Consider the following 22,777-nt stretch of genomic DNA (forward strand, 5'->3'; position numbering starts at 1 on the left):
GCACATCTGTGTCTGCACTAGCATTAAGATGTTCAGTTACCAAACCAGGATGATGAAGTGATGACATAATGAGCCTGGCTCCCAAAGATAATTTACATACATGAGGCATAACACAAGAAGCCTTCAATTGAAATATGTCAAGACTGTCCTTCTTCTAACCTGGTACTTGCTAATTACTCTGATATAGGCTCTGGACAAATCTAATTTTTACTACCAATGTCACATTTCAGCAATGTATCTATTATAAATGCTGAGATGATATGATGGAAGAGTCTAGGACCAGAGGGCATCATCTCAGAATAAAGGAGTACAAAATAAAGACTGAGCTGAGGAGGAATTTCTTTTGTCTGAGAGTTGAGTGTCTTTGGAACTCCACAGAGAGCTGTGGGCGCATAGACATTTAAGGCCGAGAGAGATAGATACTTGATAAGTAGAGGATTCAAAGATTATGAGGAGAAGGCAGGAAAGTGGATGTGAGGAATGTCGGATTAGCCATTATCCTATTGAATGACAGAGCAGGCTCAAGGGACCAAATGGCTTACTTCTGTTCCTATTTCTTATGGTCTTGAGGCCTTACAACCTTATTAAAGTTTGCTTATAGACTAGCAAAAAGCCTTAGTGTTTATGAGGCATTTGTAAATGTTAAAAGGTTATATTCCAAATAATTGAAGGCATTCACTATGCATTAAGTTACTTAAGTAACGTAAAACAATGGAACACAATCATTTTGAAAATACAAGCTTCATGAGTCACCTCATTAAAGGGATGGCTCAAAATCATAATACAAAGAAATAATACACATTTAATGTAAAGACTGTATTTCTGTTTAACAAAATACTGGAGAAACTCAGCAGCTCTGACAGTGAAGAAAGAAGCAGATTTAAAGTTTCGAGCTTTTATAAATTTTTTTTAGAACTGAAGGGAGGCAAGAGAAGTGATTTTACTGTAGAAAAAAAAGGTGGAGAAGAGCAAGTGGAACAGAAGGGAAAGTCAGGGGAACAATAGAGGATGGAGGAGGTTAGAAATCACATCACAGATCAAAAGCAATGAATGAATGATTTATTATCACTTGCTTTTTATGGTGAATAATACAGTAAAATACAATGAAAAGCTTCAATGGTCGCTGCAATCAGGTGCCATTTTGTATAGTTTGAGAATAAAAAGGATGAAAGACATAACTGACAGTTCTGAGCCAGCTCACCAACACCAGCTGCACTGCCAGCCCTCCTCCCATCGTATTGCTGCCACCTGTGCCAGACCCAATATTGGAGTGACCACTCTTCAGGTGCCAATGTTGCTCCCTAGCTACACTTGTACCTATTCTGGAATCGAGGATGTTAATGCTTCACTTGTCAGATGTCCTTGCTCTAGAAGTACCTTTGTATTAGTGGCCAATTATCTAATGTTAGATCAAACAAATAGTCGGTCTTCATTCCTGTCTTTGTCTTACAAATAAGTATACCCACAGATATTTTTCCCCAATTGGCTGGCAATAGATTTGTTTCCAATTTGATTCAAGCTGGTTTTAAAATTTTGGACTTTGGTCAAAGTTATGCACCGTTAATTTTTTTCCACTATTTTGATTGATCAACCCTGGAAATAAGCCCCTAATTCAGTTACGAATTACGGATGAATGAGGCAAATTCAAAACTTCCTTTTCCCCATTTTAGACTGAGACAATGAGGTACTGTTTGATAAGATGACTTAGGAGCAGAAATAAGCTATGCAGCCATGGCTGAGCTTATAATCCTTAACGTCACCCACCTGCCCTTTTCCTCATGTCCCTTAATTCCATCACTGAATAAGAAAAATCTCAGCCTTAAATATACTCACCCTCTGCCTGACAATAATGGAAACCTAATTCCTGGCTCCTATTTACATAATTCTGAGGAAAAGGGTCTACCATTTTCACTTCAGATTACTCCCTTCAATGCCTGTCTACGAATCCTTCCACAATAATTTCTGAACTTGGTTCAGTTTTCTGCATCTCTGCAGGACCTTACTGACACAGCTCATTTTGGGGCACTTATTTTCTCTTCCTGAAGATCTGGCAGGGATGCTTTTCCTAAACGCGTCTCTTCCTGTTCCCTTCATTTACTGAGGGCACTCTCTTCTTCATTTTGCCTTCGTAAGCAATTGGGCTGACCTCCATAAATCTCTGTGACTGCAATACATTTCCTGGGATGCCTGTCTTTTGGAGTCCACTCGCTGACCAGCCAAATCACTCCCGAGTAGGTATTCTCTCTCTGTTACTGTAAACTCTGGAATGATTGACTGAAGCAGACACTAAACCACACTGTAGGAGAACTTGAAGGAGAGGTACACAGCATCCACCTTATCCCCAGATTTGTGTCTTGGCTTTCACTTGGTAATGCGGATGTGGGGAGGGAGGAGTTTAGATTCCTCCTTGACATGAGCATTGGGTAGTCCCAGTGACTCTGAGCAAGGAGACCACTCCTTACAAGAAAATAAGTCACTCCAGACCAAAAAGCTGGAAGCTAAAAGGCAACCCTTATTAGGTCTCATCCAGTCAATCCAGAGAGTGATGACCCAGAAGGGGCCAACTAACAGGGGCTCCTGCTATACCGCTTCATTACACAAGTTTCCCTTAGTGTTGTATAACTCACACAAACTCCCTTCCAGCACCAACACTGGACTGGCATCCTCAAGGCTTGGCTCTGGGGTAGGAGGATTGGAGGGGTGGGGGTCTGTCCAATGGGTTCAATCTGCGGAATATTCTTCTGGACCTGTACATTCAGTTCGAATTTATGGACCTGGGATCTCCCTCTCAAAGTCAAGCTGCATTCACAGTTTTTATAGCTCGAACAGGGTGATGCTCAGGTTCAGGTTTTAATCATCCATCTAACTGTACTGATGGTGGGCTGTGGTTAAGATGATCAAAGAATATTTGGAACATTTCAGTTCTTTTGGCTTAACCAGATCATTTCAACTGTTGCTCCTTGGCTTCCACTTTTACCTGGTCTGTAATCAGGGATGTTAACAAGACGATACAGGAGCAGAATTAGGCCATTCAGCCCATCAAATCTGCCCCACTATTTGATCATGGCTGATGTGTTTCTCAACCTCCCTCTCTTGCCTTCTCCCCACTACTCTTGATTCCCTTTCTAACCAGAACCTATTTTGGTCTTAAAGACACTCAATTACTTGGCCTCCACTGCCTTCTGCAGCAATGAGTTCCACAGGTTTACCTCCTCTGGACCTCCTCCAAGGCCAGCATATCCTTCCTTAGATACAGGGCACAAAACCTCACAATGTTCAAAATTCAGGCTAACCAGAGCTTTATACAGCCTTGCTCTTATACTCTAGCCCTCTCAAAAAGAATGATAACACTGCATGTGCCTTCCTAACTGCCTTTTGAACCTGAATGGTAATCTTAAGAGAATCCTGAATTAGGACTTCCAAGTCCCTTTGTGCTTCAGATTTCTGAAGCCTTTCCCATTCAGAAAATTGTTAATGCCTCTCTTTCAGTAAAGTGCAGAACCTCAAATGTTCGCACATTGTATTCCATTGGCCACTTCTTTGCCCACTCTTCTAGCCTGTCCAAGTCCTTCTGCAACCTCCCCACTTCCTCAACACCACCTGATCCTCCACCTATCCTTACGGTACCAGCAAACTTAGCAAAATACCTTCTGTTCCATGATTCAGAATGTTAATGTAAGCTCATTTACCATGCTATATATTCTGCACACATTTAGGTACAACACTTCCGTCCTGCATTGATTGTGTCACTTCTCACAATCATCCCCTTACTTGTTGTGCCTGAAGTTGGATTTCTGACCCTTTCCATACTCTGTCCCATTACTTGCTCTGGAAACATTAGTTACCTCTCCTAAGTCTTCCCACCTTTAGTTAGTTAAAAATCCTTGTCACCTTGATTTGCACCATCCGCTTATATCTCTTATTCCAAATGCTTAAGACATATAGCCTTGAAGTATTATTGAGCTTCCCTACACTTTTATTGATGTAATGAGATTCAAACATTCTGTCCCTTCCTTTTATTTTCTGGTAACAATCAACCCCACCACCAAGCAAGCCTACCCTCTCCTTTACCTTTAATTTTATCATTTTTCATGTAACTGAACCTATAACCCCTTCCAAAATTTAGTTTAAAGCCCTATTCACAGCACTGGTGATACAATTAAACAGGACTCTGGTCCCAGCCTGAGTCAGGTGGGACCTGTCCCACTCAAATACCCCCTCCTTCCCATGAATTCAAACCTGTTTCTCCCACACCAATCTTTGATGTACACATTTACCTCTCTAGCCTTGTTGACCCTGTGCCAACTAGCTTATGGTGCAGGTAGTAAACCTGAGATTACCACCTTTTTGGGTCTGGCTTTTAATTTAGCCACTAGCTGCTCATATTCCCTTAGCAGGACCTCTTTTCACCTATAATCACAGGTATCTACGTGAATAACAACAACTGGATCTTTTCCCACACACTCCAAGTTCCCCGGCAGCCCAGATGAGACTTTGTGAACCCTGGCAGGCAACACAATCTTTGGGACACTCAATCCAGACCACACAGAGCAGTGTCTATTCCCCTGAATATACTATCCCTGATTACAACTACATTTGCTTCCCCCACGCTCTTCAATGGCTCTCTGTACCATGTGCTATGGTCAGTTGCTCATCCTTCCCACAGCCCCCACTCTCATCCACACAGGGAGCCCAGCATCTCTACTTTGTTTACTTAGTTCTTAATTTATTTTTTGTTTAAATTTCCTACTGGTCTTTTAGTTTGTAACCTGTAACCTGTAACCTGCTATTTACATCCTGATGAAGGGCTTTTGCCCGAAATGTCGATTTTCCTGTTCCTTGGATGCTGCCTGACCGGCTGCGCTTTTCCAGAACCACTCTAATCTAGACCATGATCTCCAGCATCTGCAGTCCTCACTTTTGCCTTTTACATTCAATAACCAATAACAGATAGTCAAATTAGCAACTATTATCAACCAATGAACAATGGCTTTCCTGTAATGTTACTCTTTGCTTTGTGCTGGGTTACTGATCCTAGGCTATGATTAATCTAGTTAGATTTCCACCCTGTCTCCAAAGTCTCGGAAGTATGTATTCACTTTGGATGTGATCTCTCCTCCACAAACATGCAAAGCTTAGTCTATTGCTCAACTCTATAAAACAGCCTGTACAGGATAGTCTGACTGACATTGGTTTGTTTGTGTTTCATGTTCAAGGTTACACTTGACAGTTTTCCTTACTCTAGAAGTGCCTTTGCATCAAAAATGGTACTGTTCTAGTGTTAGATAAAAAAAAACAGATTGGCTATTTTTGATTCACAAATAATTTCAGACACAAGTTTTCCTCATGGCTTTCAAATCATTTAAATTCATTTTAACCTTTGGACTTGTTAAAACACAATATTGCTTCGGAATTCATTTTCATGCCCTTTGGTGCTGACAAACTTCAGACCATGAACTTTGGTCTTTTTTTCCTTCTTTCTTGCTTTTGCTTTCAGCATAGCTGACCTACATTTTGACACGGATCGAGCTCTCTTTTCTAAAACAATTACCACTCCTTTCCTTTTGTCTTACGATACTCATGTTCTCTATCATCCCTCACTCTCCAAAATAGTCTTAAATCTTTTTTACTGCTTCACATGCTCCTCTCCTCCTTATTACATTATATAAAACTTACCACTTATCCACTTCTCTGCCCAGTTCTGAACAAAAGTCATATTCGTCTAGAAAGATTTATTCTTTCCCTCTCCACAGATTCACCAGACCTACTGAATATTTTTATAGTCCCAGAACTTTGTTTTAATTTTGGATTTTTGGCATCTGCAAAATTTTGAGTTTGTTTTGGTGAAGTGCATTCTGGAATCAGATCTCGACTACAATCAATAGAGGATTTATCTTTAATAAATATCTAGAATTACATAAGTATGCTTACATTTGCTTTATAGACTATGAAAGAAAAACATTTGAGCATGTGTATCTCCGAAAGTTAATCTGTGTGATGCAACAATGTGACTATCACCTTTACTGACACAGAGTCTGACCGTTTATTTATCAAAATCTGTTTTCCTACACTAATACTATTATTAATAAAACATTCCAGATCACACTATTCTAGTTCAATTGCAACAAATTAGCTGTGTGTTTCAATCTTATGGCACTACATAAAGGAACTGACAAAAGCAGCAGAGGATAGATAACCAAAATTACAATTCGAGCTTCTATTCTTTCTGAAAAAGATAGAAGATTAAAGTTCAACCTCAAATAATCATTCTGGAGCTTCAGTTATTAAATGGCGTTACAATGATTTATTGTAGCGAGTCCACATACAGTAAGTATGCATACGATTTGGAGAATTATAAAAAATATTGTATTCAGAGACTAGCTAATGGTAGGGAGCAGCATGTTATACAGAAGTCATTACAATTTGAGTTCTATCAAAAATGTACACCTTTAACCAAAGCCTGGCATTAGGAAGTCAAAGCCATCTTCAAGTTTGTGCTTCATTTGAATATCATTGGCAGGACCTGGGTACCAAATAGCTTTCTTAGTGGAGTTGTGCAAACTGCCTCTCCCCACTCCCACCAATTTTCAACTCTTTCCTATGCAACCTTCTAATGGAAAATTCACTGCACAATCTCAATTCAGTCAACCGTACCAACAAAGAATGGAAAGGCCAGGTAATGGTCTCTATGGAATCACAGTAACCAAGTATGCATTCCTACAGCGTCGGACGCTGAGGGGTGACCTTATGGAGGTTTATAAAATCATGAAGGGCATGGATAGTGTAAACAGACAAGGTATTTTCCCTGAGTTGGCGGTGGGATGGGGGGCATCTACAGATAAAGGGAATAGGTTCGGGATGAAAGGGAAAAGATTTGAGAGATCTAAGGTGTAAAGTTTTCACGCAGAGGTTGGTGTGTACATCAATCGTGCTACCACAGGAAGTGGTGGAGGCTGGTAGAATTACAACATTTAAAAGACATCTGGATAGGTACATGGATTGAAAGGGTTTAGAGGGATGTGGGCTAAATGCTGGCAAATGGGACTAGAATAATTTAGGATCTCTGATTGGGAAGGACGGGTTGTACTGAAGGGTCTGTTTCCATGCTGTTCAGCTCTACGACTCCATGTCCCACTGGAACGGTAAGTTGAAGTAAAATGAGAAGACTCTTATGAAGATTATGTGTGGTTTCAGATTTTCTTTGGGACTATATTACCTGTTTCTGTGCTGTAAATACTGTTTAATTCTATGTAATTACTTGTTTAAGGTGTAAACTCAGCTTGTTTGAAGACAAGGTGTGACATTGATTCCGCAACTTTCTTTGCAGCAGTCAGAGGCTCCATATGGTGTATAATTGAGTTGCTGTGATTGCTTTATGTAGAAACTTACACAACAGCACTGCCATTACGATTCTTGCAAATGTCTCCAATTCTATTTGTGAATGGAGTCGCTCCGTTGCCGTTCCTCAAAACATTTACAGAAATTACACTTAATTTTCTTTATGATTACATACTTAGTTTACTGGCCAACCTTTCTATGTTGAACAACAAATTAAACTTCTATTATTAGTACACACAACTAATAAATTATGTAGAAAGAAATTATCCCATCAATTGTTTCCAAATAAACTTCAAAGTATAAAAAAAGAACTACAGATGGTGGAAATCTGAAACAAAAGCAAAAATTTCTGGAAAATCTGAGCAGGTCTGGCAGCATCTGTGTGTTGCCAGACCTGCTGAGATTTTCCAGCAATTTCTGCTTTCATTTCAGACTTCAAAGTATGGCTGCGTTGCAAAGTCAAAAATAAAGTTCCTCCATTGCTCCTATTTTGCTCAGGTGACTAAAACTTGCTGACTTGTGTACAGAGTTTGTGCTGTTCTTCAGGTTAAGTTACAATATTACAGCTTGCTGTAGGGATTATTTGCAAGGTCTTAAATTTACAAAGGATTTTAGGTTCATCTAAAGGAAGACAGATTGAAAAGTTAGAGACATGAGCTCATGTCTCTACATGAATGACACATTTGAGAGTTCAAGCAACTCTAGTTGCACGTCCCAAGTGTGGACCATTTTTCTGCTGAGAATGATTATTCAACAATCGAACATGTGCAGCATACAATTTTCCTTTTATTTCATAATGTAGTCCTTATGGAAATTAAATGGAAAATAATGAACTGTGTGCACCTGATTTTCCAATATGTGCTCCCTTAAGACATGTCCTAGTAGTGTTTGCTTCCTTTGAAAATGAAACCTATTGGGCTGAAAACATTCAGCAAAAAACACAGGTTTGTGTGATTTTCTCAGGGTTGGCACTGGTCTTCCATCAAAGTTCGGTTGACCATTTGGGAGAATCTGACAGAACGTTCCATCACAGTTATACATCTTCTAGGGCATCAATTTCTTTGGGATTTCACTTGCTTCCCCAATGTAAATCATGTTTCTGTTAAACGTCCACCAAAATTATAATGTCAGAGAGGGAGAAACCCTGAGGAAATTCAACCTATTTCTGTCTTACATTTTCTGATGACTTTAAAGGCCTGGAGACAAAAAAACAAGAACATGACTGTACAACTCTAGCACAAAAAAGGCTGAAAACTAAATGTCTGTGATGATGAGATTCAGATCTTCCATTCTCATAACACACTGCCTCTAGTGTAATACTTATTTTTAATATTCTGAACTCCATAAAGGTAGAAAACTAGCAATAAACCTCTACTGAATTGCTTATTCATCTGGAGTATGCTCAGCATCTAAAGAAGCTTTTTCCTTGAGTAAATACTGAGCAGGAGCTGTGTATTGCTTCATCCTCTCCTCTCCACATAATAGGAGCTATGAATTAAGTGGCACAACAGCTTATTAATCATCAATATTCAAAGAGTTTGTCATTAGGCATGTGAGTCAAGTACTTTTTTTTTGTCATGTTGTAAAATTAAAGCTCACTTTCCTTTCTGTCAAGGTCATCTTGTCAAAAGGACCAAGAATCACCCTGCCTTGAAGTGAATCTTCCTTTCCATTTAAAAAATAAAGTTATAATAGATTATATACAATTTCACTCACCTATGTCAAGGATTATCATAGAATCCTTACAGTGTGGAAACAGGCCATTTGGCCCAACAAACCCACACTGACTCTCCAAAGAATATCCCACCGATACCCATTCCCCTACCACTCTACATTTCCCAATGTCTAATGGCACCTAACCTACGCATCCCTGAACATTATGGTCATGCTAAATTGCCCGATCAGCAACCTGCATATCTTTGGATTGTGGGAGGAAACTGATGCATACACAGGGAGAATGTGCAAACTCCACACAAACAGACAATCGCCTGAGGCTGGAATCGAACCCAGGCCCCTGGCGCTGTGAGGCAGCAGCGCTAACCACTGAACCACTGTGCCCCCCCTGATTACACTATCAAAATTTAAGAAATAGGGGGAATTTGACAAAAGAGCACTGAAATCAAAATTTTCTTTTCCAATAAAATTATGAATTGCACAACGATATTAGAGAAGTAGGCCATTCAGCTTCTCTGTCGAAGAGTATGGTGCTGGAAAAGCACAGAAGGTCAGGCAACATCCAAGGAGCAGAAGAGTTGACGTTCCGGGCTTAAGCCCTCCATCAGCTTCTCTGGGCTGCTCCACCATTTAATAAGGTTATCGCTGATCTGATTATGACATTAACACCACTTTTCTCCCCACCTCCATTTTAAAACATCTTTTCTCTCTTGCTAATCAGAAATTTATCTAACTTCGCCTTGAGTAGATTAAATGATCCGGTTTCTAAAGTCCAGGAGAATTTCACAAACTAACAATCTTCAGGGAGTTTAAAACAAACAACTCATCTCAGTCTTAAAATAGGAGATCTGTGAATTTTAACCTGTGTTGCCTAGTTCTATTTTCCACCACAAATAGAAACAAATTTTCTCCTACAATCCCAAATTCCCTCAGGGATTTACATAGTTCAACCAAAGCACCATACATTCTTCTAAACTACAACATGCTCAACCTTCTCTCAAAACAATAGCCTCTACATGCCAGGTATCAATTGAGTGAACCTTTTCTGAATTGCTTCTATTGCAATGATATCCTTTCTAAAGGGCGGCACGGTGGCTCAGTGGTTAGCACTGCTGCCTCATAGCACCAGGGTCCCAGCCTTGGGCATCTGTGTGGAGTTTGCACATTCTCCCAGTGTCTGCGTGGGTTTCCTCCAGGTGCTTTGGTTTCCTCCCACAATCCAAAGATGTGCAGGTCAGGTGAATTGGCCATACTCTTTGGACGATTGGTGTGGGCTTGTTGGGCCGAAGGGCCTGTTTCCACACTGTAGGGAATCTAATCTAAAGTAAGGAGACCAAAACTGTCCACAATACTCCAGATGTGGTCAAACGCTCTGTACAGCTGTAGCAACACATCCCTACTATTGTACTGGATTCCTTTTACGAAAAATAAAGGAACATTCCATTTGCCTTCTGAACTTCATGTTGAACTTGTCTGTTACCTTTTTGAGTCATGTATCAGAATACCCATATCCCTGTGCAATACTGTTTCGTAGTACTTCTCCATTCAACTAAAATGATTTCTTATTTTATCTGCCAATGTGGACAAGTTCATATTTTCTTGCATTACACTCCAAATGCCAAGCCTTTGCCCACTCCTCACCCACTTGAATGTTACTGTAGCCTTAATATTCTCTTCACAATTTATTTTCCCTTTTTGTGTTGCTAAATTTAGCAATCACACATTCAGTCTCTTTATCCAAATCATTGATATAGATTGGAAATTGTTGTGGCTCCTGTATTGAACCTTGGGGCACTTCACTAGCAACAACGTGCCAACCCAAAAATGGTTCATTTATTCCTAATCCCTGCTTCATATCACTTAACCAATCTAATCTCAGATGTTACCCCAACATCATGAGCTCTCATGTAGTGACTGCCGGTGTAGCAACATAATAAATTTCTTTTGGAAACCCACGTATACCACTTTCCCTTTTGTCCAACTTGCATATTACCTTCTCAAAAAACTCTAATAAATTCTTAAAACATAATATGCCTTTCATATAAACATGCTGGTTCTGCCTGATTGTATCCTGATTACCTCCTTAATAATGGACTTTAGCGTTTTGGCAATAACAATTAGGCTTAAGAAGTTATGGTTTACTGTTCTGTCTCCCTTCTTTCTTGAAAGAAAGCGTTACAAACCAATTTTCTAATTTGCTGACACCTTTCCAATAGTGGAAATTTTGGAATATCAGAACAAATACTTCTATATAGCCCTTCTTTAAAGGCACTGGGATACAAACCAGCATGTCCCAGGGACCTCTCAACTATCATTTCTAGTTTTCCCTGTTTGTTTTCTCTTTTTAGTACTATTGGAATGTGACTCTTTAAGTACCTCCCTTTCAATCGTTTTAATCGTTTTAATTTGTGTCTTCTATAGTGAGGACAGACATAAAATGGCAATTCAATATTTTCTTGTTTCTCATTATCAATAACTCAGTCTCATTCTACATATGACCAACAGTCAGAGTTATTCTTGTCCTTTATGTATAGGATTTTTTAAAAATTCTAGCGAGCTTTCTCATTCTTTTTAGTCATTCATTGCTGGCTTCTAAAGTCTATTCAATCTTCTGACCTATCTCTAAACTTTGCAGTATTCTGTCCCTTTACATTCAATTTGAATCTAACCTTAACTGTCTTGGTTATCAAGAGATAGTGCATCTTTCTTATCCTTTATTAATTTTTAGAATATACATGTACTGACAATTACAAACTGGCTCCTTAAAAATCTTTCACTGTTTCCATACTGTCCCATTTGCAACCTATTTTCCCAGTTCACTTTAACAAAATCTGTCCTCAAACATTTGAAACTGCCCTTATTTAATTTTAAGGCACTAGTCTTAGACTCATACTTCTCACACACAAAAGTTAAATGTTATGATTACTGTTAGGTTATGGTTGTCTAGAAGCTCCTTTACTAGGAGATCGTAAGTTAATCCTATTGCATTGCAAATGGTCTTCTCTGCTCAGAGTATGCACTGCTCAAATAGTAATTTTTGAATATATTCAATTAAATCATTTTCTAGGCTACCTTTGCCAATTTGAAGCATCCAATCTGGATGAAGATTAAAAATTGCTCATAGTTATTATAGTTATTGTAGTATCTCTCTGACAAGCCTCAGACTTCTGTATATTAATACTGCCTACAGTATTAATAATATGCTGTATGCTTGGGTGGGAGTATAAATTACTCTCACTTTTTATCTTAACTAATGCCAAACTCTATGAAAACTTCTGAACTAGAATAATTTGTTTCAGCTGTACTAAAATTCTGATGCTTTATGTTGGTTCCACAATCCGCAGTTTTCTGGCCCTACCTGCCTACTCTTTACCATGGTTGTATAATCCCACTACATACCCATCCCACATCAAGCTGGTCTGAAGGCTCTTTGCTTCTTCCTTGAAAACAGGTTTGAACAATCCCCATTCACCCCACTCTACCTAGCCTCTAGGACTCCATATTGAGGTCCATAAATTCGGAGTATGATTTCTGCACTGCATTCATTCTTATATTCACCCAACCCTCCCCCAACTGTACACTGCTCACTTCCTGTTGGCTTTCCTTTCAGTGGGAGTGGACCCATTTTCTTTGTCACAGCTAACATTTGCATATATTACTCCTTCAGCATCATTGTCACTGACTTTAAATTTACGCTCTGGGCACATATAACACCTCCTGTTCTGCTTGCTTCTCCTCTCCCTGTCATAAAAACAAACAAATATCCAGCTCCATTTAGTTCTGAAGAAGATTCAGACTCAATTTGAAAGGCTAACTCTATCTCAATATCCACAGATGTTGCCAGACATTAGATTAGATTAGATTAGATTAGATTAGATTAGATTACTTACAGTGTGGAAACAGGCCCTTCGGCCCAACAAGTCCACACCGCCCCGCCGACGCGCATCCCACCCATACCCCTAACCTAACACTACGGGCAATTTAGCATGGCCAATTCACCTGACCTGCACATCTTTGGACTGTGGGAGGAAACCGGAGCACCGGGAAGAAACCCACGCAGACAAGGGGAGACATGCTGAGTTTCTCCAGTACTTTCTATTGCATTTCAAAATTCTGACAGAACTGCATAGACTAGATGCAGGGATGAGGTTTCCCCTGGCTGAGAGCTTCAATAACAAGGGGTCAAAGTGTCACAATATGGGATTAGGTTATTTTGGATTGAGATAAAGAGGTTTTGTTTCCCCCAGAGGGTGGAGAATAGGAGCTAAGCTGTGGAATTCAAGTCTGTGGATGTGTTTAAAATAGATTTCTTGAGATATGTGAATTAGTATTGGGAGTTGTGGGAGTATGACTTTGTGCTAAAGGATCAGCCACGGTCATTCTGAAAGGCAGGGCAGGTTAGATGGGCTGAATGGTCTTCTCTTGCTCACATTTTCTATGCCTATGTAACATATCCTTAATTAGCAGAGTTATAATACTATCTTTTAATCATTTTTGTCCTGCTGAAAATAAGAAAATCTTTGAACATCTAGGTCCCAGTTTTAGTCGCTTTGCTACCACATCTCTGAAATAGCTATTAGTTTATTTATATTTGTTTGTAAGTGTGCTATCAATTCATCAATTTCCTCATGAATGTTGTGTACATTCAGTATCAGAATCTTTAATTATGTATTTTATCATTCTTACTAACTCTGGCCCTGTTTGCTGATGCATTCTACATTTCCAAATGTTTTCTAATCAACCTGTTCAGAAATGTTATTACTCACCTTTGGAGCAGTGGGAGTTAGAACATAGAACATAGAAGAATACAGCGCAGTACAGGCCCTTTGGCCCTCGATGTTGCGCCGATCCAAGCCCACCTAACCTATACTAACCCACTATCCTCCATATACCTATCCAATGCCCGCTTAAATGCCCATAAAGAGGGAGAGTCCACCACTGCTACTGGCAGGGCATTCCATGAACTTACGACTCGCTGAGTGAAGAACCTACCCCTAACTTCAGTCCTATATCTACCCCCCCTTAATTTAAAGCTATGCCCCCTTGTAATACCCGACTCCATACGCGGGAAAAGGTTCACACTGTCAACCCTATCTAACCCCCTAATCATCTTGTACACCTCAATCAAGTCACCCCTAAACCTTCTTTTCTCCAATGAAAACAGCCCCAAGTGTCTCAGTCTTTCATCATACGATCTTCCTTCCATACCAGGCAACATCCTGGTAAACCTCCTCTGCACCCGTTCCAGTGCCTCCACATCCTTCCTATAGTATGGCGACCAAAACTGCACACAATATTCCAGATGCAGCCGCACCAGAGTCTTATACAACTGCATCATGACCTCAGGACTCCGGAACTCAATTCCTCTACCAATAAAAGCCAGTACGCCATATGCCTTCCTCACCACACTATTTACCTGGGTGGCAACTTTCAGAGATCTGTGTACATGGACACCAAGATCCCTCTGCTCATCCACAATACCAAGTATCCGACCATTAGCCCAGTACCCCATCTTTTTGTTACTCTTAACATGGACATGGTGGGCAGACGGGCCTGTTCCTGTGATGTACTGTTCGATGTTCTAATTAACATTCATGCCACACAACTGGCAGACAATAATATAACAAATAAGAGAGAATCTAATCATCACATATTGCAGGAGCCCTGACCTCTGACCGGCTCTTCCATGTCTTTGTATGGCTAGTTCAGGTCAGTTTCTCATCAATGGTAACTCTGGGATATTGATTGTGAGGGATTCAGTGATGTTAGTTTCAGTAAATGTTGAGGGGCAGTAATTAGATTGTCTCTTATTGGAGATGGTCATTGCCTGGCATTTGAATAACACAAATGTTACAACCAGTCATAAGCTCAGTCAGTGTCTTTCCAGTCATCGGATCTGTTTTTTAAAATATGGAATCCCCACAGTGTGGAAAAAGGCCAATCAGCCCATCAAATCCACACCTACCTTCCAAAGAATATTCCACCCAGACCCATCTCCTTACCTTATCACTGTAACCCTGCATTTCCCTTGGCTCATACACATAACCTAGATGTGGATGGACCGGTGTTGGACTGGGGAGGACAAAGTTCACCTGAGGAAGGAGCAGTGCTCCAAAAGTTTGCAAATAAATCTGTTGGATACTCAGTATTCACATCGACGACAATGCCCTGTTCCTGAGTAAATACTGAAGAAAAGTATTCATTCAGTGTCTCCCCAATCTCTTCCGCCTCCACACGCAACTTCCCACTACTATCCTTGACTGGACCTATTCCTACCCTAGTTGAACCTAGGCCTCCTAGATCAAGGTCACTATCACAGCACCACAAAACACTCTCACTGTTGATTTCTATGCTCTGTCCATCCCTTCCAAACGGTAGTCATCATTATCCATATTGCCAACTTGCTGTATTGACTTATCCTTTTGTTAATCTTCTATCTCTCTCTCTTAATATGGTATCTCCCCCTCCAAATGCATTACCACCCAACACAACTCCCGGACTACTTAGATCGAAGCCCTCTCTACCTTACTTGCTATGTGATTCAAAAGAAGACTGGTCTGACCACGGTTTAAGTGAAGACCATTACAATCGTACAGCTCTAACTTCCTCCAGCAATAGTGCCAGTGCCCATTATTCAGACCGGATTTATCTTACACATATCTTTCAATCACACATTCAACGTTCTAATCTTATTAATTTATTGTATGCCAATGTCCTAAAAATGTATGGGAGGAAAGCAGAGTTAACTTTGCGTCCAGTGACATTTCTTCAGCCACCGGACTCATAACATTAACTCTGTTTTCTTCGCACAGATGCTGCCAGACTTGCTGAGTTTCTCCAACAATTTCTGTTTTTGCTTTACATCTCCAGAATCTGCAGTTCTTTATTTTATGCTAAGAACATATAACTGGCTAGAATTTCCACGGAAGCCTCTCAATTTCTCACCACAGCTTCAGCCCAAAATTGAAGGAGATCCAAGTGAAATTATGATTGATTGGTTTTGGTACAATCCCAATAACAATTCTTCCAAATATTTTAACCACATATAATCCTTGGTTCTCTAAAGTATTGATAATAATGCAAAAATTAGAGGTAACTCCGTGCATTAATATGGCTTTGCTAAAATTTGTTCTAGACAACCACATACTTGCAGATGAGACTATACACTTCTTGAACGTAAAGCACGCTTTACTATAATCATAGAGTCATAGAGATGTACAGCACGGAAACAGACCCTTTGGTCCAACTCATCCACACTGACCAGATATCTTAATCTAATCCAGTCCCATTTGCCAGCACTTCGCCCATATCCCTCTGAGCCCTTCCTATTCGTGTACCCATTGAGATGCCTGTTAAATGTTGCAATTGTACCAGCCTCCACCACTTCGTCTGGCAGTTCATTTCATACACGCACCACCCCCTGTGTGAAAACGTTGTCCCTTTACATCCCTTTTATATCTTTCCCCTCTCAACTTAAACCTATGCCCTCTACTTCTGGACTCCCCCATCCCAGAGTTTCTAGAACAAGGAATCAAAGTCTCACGATATGGGATTAGGTCATTTTGCATTGAGATAAAGAGATTTTGTTTCCTCCAGAGGGTGGAGAATCTGAGGAATTATCTACCACATAAAGGCTAAGCTCAACCTAAACCTATGCCCTGTAGTTCTGGACTCCCTCAAGGAAAGGACTTTGTCTGTTTACCCTATCCATGCCCCTAACGATTTTATAAGCCTCAATATGGTCACCCCTCAATCTCTGAGGCTGTAGGGAAAATCGCCCTAGCCTATTCAGCCTCTCTCTGTCGTTCAAATCCTCCAACCCTGGTCACATCCTTGGAAAGCTTTTCTGAACCCTTTCAGGTTTCACAACATCCTTCCGACAGGAGGGAGACTAGAATTGCACACAATAGTCCAAAAGTGGCCTAACCAAAGTCTAATACAGCCACAACATGACCTTCCAACTACTGTATTCAGTGCTCTGACTAATAAAGGATAGCATACCAAACGCCTTCTTCACTACTCTACCTACCCGTGACTCTGGGTAGGAGCTATGAACCTGCCTTCCAAAGTCTCTTTGTTCAGCAACACTCCCTAGGACCTTACCATTAAGTGTATAAGTCCTGCTAAGATTTGCTTTCCCAAAATGCAGCACCTCACATTTATCTGAATTAAACTCCATGTTCCATTCCTCAGCCCATTGGCCTAATGATCAAAATCCCATTATACTCTGAGGTCACCTTCTTCGCTGTCCACTACACCTCCAATTTTGGTGTCACCTGCAAACTTACTAACTGTACCTCTTATACTCGTATCCAAATCATTTATATGAATGACAAAAAGTAGAGGATCCAGCACTGATCCCTGTGGCACTTCACTGGTCACAGGCCTCAAGTCTGAAAAACAACCCTCCACCACCATCCTCTGTCTTTTACCTTTGAGCCAGTTCTGCATCCAAATGGCTAGTTCTCTCTGTATGCCATGAGAACTAAAACTTGCTAACCATTGTTAACTGTAAAGCATAACACAGGCAGCACAGTAGCTTAGTGGTTAGCACTGCTGCCTCACAGCGCCAGGGACCCGGGTTCAATTCCTACCTCGGATGACTGTCTGTGTGGGGTTTGCACATTCTCCCTGTATCTACATGGGTTTCCTCTGTGTGCTCCGGTTTCCTCCCACAGTCTAAAGATGTGCAGGTTAGGTGAATTGGCCATGCTAAATTGCCCGTAGTGTTAGGTGCATTAAGTCAGGGATAAATATGGGGAATGGGTCTGGGTGGGTTACTCTTTGGAGGGTTGGTGTGGACTTGTTGGGCGGAAGGACCTGTTTCCATACTGTAGGGAATCTAATCTCCCACAAGGAACCTTGTAAAATGCCTTACTGAAGTACATGTAAATCAGGTTTACTGCTCTGCCCTCATCAATCCTCTTTGTTACTTTTTGAAAAAACTCAATCAAGCTCATGAGACATGATTTCCCATGCACAAAGCCATGCTGACTGTCCTTAATCAGTTCTTGCCTTTCTGAATATATGTAAATCCTATCCCTCAGGATTCCCTCCAACAGCATGCCCGCCACCGCCGCAAGGCTCTTCGGACTATAGTTCCCTTGCTTGTCCTTACCACCTTTCTTAAATAGTGGTATCAGGTTAGCCAACCTTCAGTCTTCCGGCACCTCACCTGTGACTATCGATGATACAAATATCTCAGCAAGAGGCCCAGCAATCACCTCCTGAGCTTCCCACAGAGTTCTAGTGTACACCATGAATCATTTCACTTAGTGTAATGACAACTAAGAACACCAAAACTGGGTAGATGTAAGTGAATTTCAACTATTCCATCCATAAAATTTGGAATAATGTGCAGTGGCAAACCCCCCGACTCCCTCCCTAATGGCATTGGGCGTCCACTTAAATAGTCTGCAGATATTCAAAAAAAAAAACAACTCACCATCTCCTTCTCAAAGGCAACTATGGATGAACAATGAGTGCTGGCCCAGTCAAAATCTTGTGACTTAATAAGAGAAAAGTCCATGGGATGTACTGTCGTTAGGAAAGAAATTCCAGGATTTTGACTCAGCAATGATAAACAATCAGCTTTATAGTTCCAAGTGGATGGTGTGTGACTAGAGGAGATTTTGCAGATTGTGATGTTATAACGTGCAGGCTTGGAAGGCACTGTCTCCAGAGTCTTGTTGAGTTACTGTAGTGCATCTTGTAGGTGGTACACACTGCTGCCAAGCCAGAGTGAGTGAGTGGTAAATCGACTGTCATTCAAGTGCTGCCTTGTTCTGGATAGTGTTGAGCTTCTTGAGTGGTGATAGAATTGCACTCATTTAGTTAGCAGGGATTATCCATTCACGCTGTTGATTCACACATTGTAAACTTTGGGCAAGCACAAGGGAAACAGGGGCTACGTTAGCCATGCAGGATTCCTAGTCTTTGACCTGCTCTTCTGGCTGCACTAGTTATATGGCTAGCCCAGTTAGTTTTTGGTCAATCATGAACCCTAAGCCTAAACTAAGGATGCAAATAGAGGGGGATACAGTGATGGCAATGCCATTGAATGGCAAGGGACGATGGTCAGATTCTCTCTTTTGTTATCCCAGGCTCAAGACTAGATGTTGCCCACGTGATTCTGAATATGGACTTGCACTGTTTCACTTTCGGAGGAGTGGCAAATAATACTGATTGGAGGACATGGAATGAGTCAGCCATTCAACCTGTCAAGTTTGCTCTGTCTTTTAATATGATGACGACTGACTGAACACTTGATATGAAGCCAGTGCCTTTTGTGTTCACTATCTTCATTAGCAATGGTGTATTGAGTTATCAGAAACCTATGAATCTCTCCTTTAAATACACACAAAGACACAGCTCCCTCTGGGGTAGAGATTTCCAAAGATACACAAAGTTAAAAAACAATTCTCATCTTGGTCCTAACTGGCATCCCCCTCATTTTTGACTTGTGCCCCTAGTTCTAGACTCCCCAAACAGGGGAATCATCTTACCTGCAACCACCCTATCCTTTTAAGCATTTTGTAGGTTTCACTTCTCATTCTTCCACAGACCCAATTTGTCCAATTGCTCTTCATAGGATAGAGCCATCATCCTGGTGAATCTTTGTTGCACCCCCTGTCTGGTAATTATATATTTAGTGAGACAAGATGACCAAAAGTGCACACATTACTCTCGGTGCAGGCTAAACAAACACCAATAAAACTGTTCCTGAACTCAAATCTTCTTGTAATTAAGGCTAACATTCTCTTTGTCTTCCCAATGGCTTGCTGCACCATATTATTCTTCAATTATTTATTGAAAAGGTCATCTAGGTCCCTCAGAATGTTGACACTTTCCATCCTCTTACTATTTAAATAAAAGTGTATAGTTTCTCTTATCAAGGTGGATAACCTCACACTATAATCAATCTCCCATGTTTTTGCCCATTCACTAAGCCTATCCAAATCCTCCTGAAACTGTTTTATGGTTTCCTCACAGCACACATTTCTGCTTAGCTTTGTTCCAACCACAGATTTAGAAATATTACATTTGATCCCCATTTCTAAACTATTGATATTTATGTTGTGAACAGATGAGGCCCAAGTATTGAACGTTGCAGTAGCCTACTAGCCACACAGTGCACCAATATATTAAAAAAAATTGGATTTATTCCTACTTTTGGATTTTCATCTGTTAGCAAATCCATAATTCTAAAAATTCAAGTCTATTGCATCTAGAGATTCCCCTTTCTCAAATTTTGTTAGTAACATCCTTAAAAAATTCCAATTTTGTCAAATACAAAATTCCACTCACAAATCTATACTGACCACACCCAAATAATTTCTATCCAAGTGTCCTTTTATCACACCCTTTAAGATAATTTCTAATCTTTTCGGATTCCTGAAGTTGACAGGTCTGTAGCTCCCTGTAGTCTCTCTTATCTTTTTCTTAAATATTAAGATGACATTTGCCAGTTTCCAATCTGCAGGAGTCATTCCAGAATGTGTGTAATTTTAGAAAATGATAAGCAATGCATTGTGCAATCATCAGTCAACATGCTCATCTGTGACCTTTTGATAGAGTGAAGGTCAATGATGAAAGATTCAAAGAGGATTTGGCCCTTGACATTACTACAGGAGTACCTGAAGATAAATGTCCTGCAGCTGAGAATACTGACCTACAACAGCCACAAACATCTTCCTTTTGCACGAGTTATGACTCCAACCAGGGGACAGTTTGACTCTAACCAAAAAAGTGATAAGAATAGAGAAGGTGGTTTTTCCTTAAAAGGCATAAAACTTGGAAATGTTGATGCTGAAATAGATTTAGCTACTTTTGCACAAAGAGCACAAAGTTAGCATTGGAGCAACATCAGCATGATGGTGGCAGAGTCACATCAATATCCCCAAACTGGAAGGGAACAGAAATGCTTTCAAAGTCTTCACAAAACGTGTATGGAGATTACATTGTCAAACAAAGAATCCTTGACCCAGCAGTATTCCTTTGGAAGATTAGGCAGAGCTACACACACACACACACACTCACAGGCACAGTCGATGCCTTTAATATAACTTATTTTGAAATTGACAGATTTTGAAAAATTGTTCTTTTATATTGGTCTCCGCCTCTGTCAAAAGTATAAAACAAAACATTAGCTCAATTTCTATCCACACAAATTTCTTCAGCATTTCCATTGCCTGCTTTAGTATTCCAGCTTTTATTATAAGATGTTTTCAGTACAGGAATATGAAACAAGTGCTTTACGAAAATATAAAGGGCTTTGGTGAGATTATGCCTAGAATACCATGTGCATTTTGATCTCCATACAGGAATAAAGATATAGTTACACTGGAGACAGTACAGCAAAGATTCACTAGATTGGTCTCTGGGATATGAAGAACCGTGGCACATTTAACTTAAAGATGAAATTGCAGTAATATAATCCTGCTTCTTGGATTGCTGAACATGGGCACATTACCATTTCTTGGATAGCAATTGAGCAAAAGTGGATTGTCATAGTTAACAAACAGTTCTTTTACAATTCATCATAAGTTAGTCAACATCAACTGACTATTTGTCAAAATGTTCCACTGGGAGATTGTCATTAAATGTGTATTTAAAAAAACAATAGTAAAGGATTTGTTTTAAAGATGAACTCTAATGAGATATTCTACAAAATTACAAACACACTAATGGGGTTGTCACCCTACTAAGAACACAACATGTGGCAGCAGGATTGTTTCTTTAGGATCAGGGTGCTGCAAGATCATTATTGAAAGCCTTATGTAATTGAGTAGTGTATAATAATGCTTCCAGGGTTAATTTAGCAAAATCTAACAATGACAAGTAGAATTGTTTATGTAGAATGTTTTATGATTTACTGCAATGAATTAATACCTAATGACTCATGTATTCAACATGAAATAAATAAACCTTCATTCTATATCTGCTGGCAACTATTCTCTAGATTTATTAGATGGTTCATTAACAGTCCAAAAAGTAGAAACTTCCACCATTTCTTTCGATTTTCAACTATCTATGCAAAGTGAGATTTTCACTGCTACAGCTCAAATTCATTCGGCACATCTAAGATCAAAGAGAACAGCTTGCCTTTTCTTTGAGGAAGCCACTTCAATCTGCCGGCTATCAGGTCAGCACAGCAGTCACCTTTATGTCCCAAGTTTTATTAAAATATTTGGTGGTCTCCAAAGAAATGGAGTCAGTGATAATGGGGCTGAAAGGGAGCTTAACAGAATGGGATACCCCAAGGTTTTGGAAGTGCATTTGTTAATGATTTTTTATTGCAGGCACTAAATTCACATTTGACATTAAGTTTTGGTTTAATTTTTCTACACGAAATAATCTTTTTTCTCCACAAAATGTCAATTCCTTTTCTCTTTCATGGTCTTCTCACATGAAGAATAGTACCACAGAATTAGAATAAAATTAGGCTTATTGCCACGACAGTGACATCTGGGCAAAGGGTATGTACTGAGTGTCTGATTACTTTGTATAGGGGTATGGGGGTGTTATAACCATTCATCAGATCATCTCTTAAAGGCAAACCAACATCATGAAAAAATGTTCATATTACAGAGGAGGAAGTGGTGGATGTCTTGAAATGCATAAAGGTGGAAAAATCCCCAGGACCTGATCAGGTATACCCGAGAACTCTGTGGGAAGCTAGAGAAGTGATTGCTGGGCCTCTTGCTGAGATATTTGTATCATCGATAGTCACAGGTGAGGTGCCGGAAGACTGGAGGTTGGCTAA

At 40.1% G+C, this 22,777-nt stretch overlaps 1 protein-coding gene and 1 long non-coding RNA gene across 3 annotated transcripts in view; one reads left to right on the forward strand and one right to left on the reverse strand.

The window, feature by feature from the left end:
* Nucleotides 1–22,777, reverse strand: part of LOC122553234 (bifunctional heparan sulfate N-deacetylase/N-sulfotransferase 4-like) — an 879,937-nt gene that overhangs the window by 799,996 nt on the left and 57,164 nt on the right. The gene's annotated exons all lie outside the window — the stretch shown is intronic.
* The window catches only part of LOC122553322, a 168,839-nt gene that overhangs the window by 88,427 nt on the left and 57,635 nt on the right, over nt 1–22,777 (forward strand). The window lies entirely within an intron of this gene.

The sequence above is a fragment of the Chiloscyllium plagiosum genome, chromosome 1 (assembly GCF_004010195.1).
Source record: "Chiloscyllium plagiosum isolate BGI_BamShark_2017 chromosome 1, ASM401019v2, whole genome shotgun sequence".
Lineage (NCBI taxonomy): Eukaryota > Metazoa > Chordata > Chondrichthyes > Orectolobiformes > Hemiscylliidae > Chiloscyllium > Chiloscyllium plagiosum.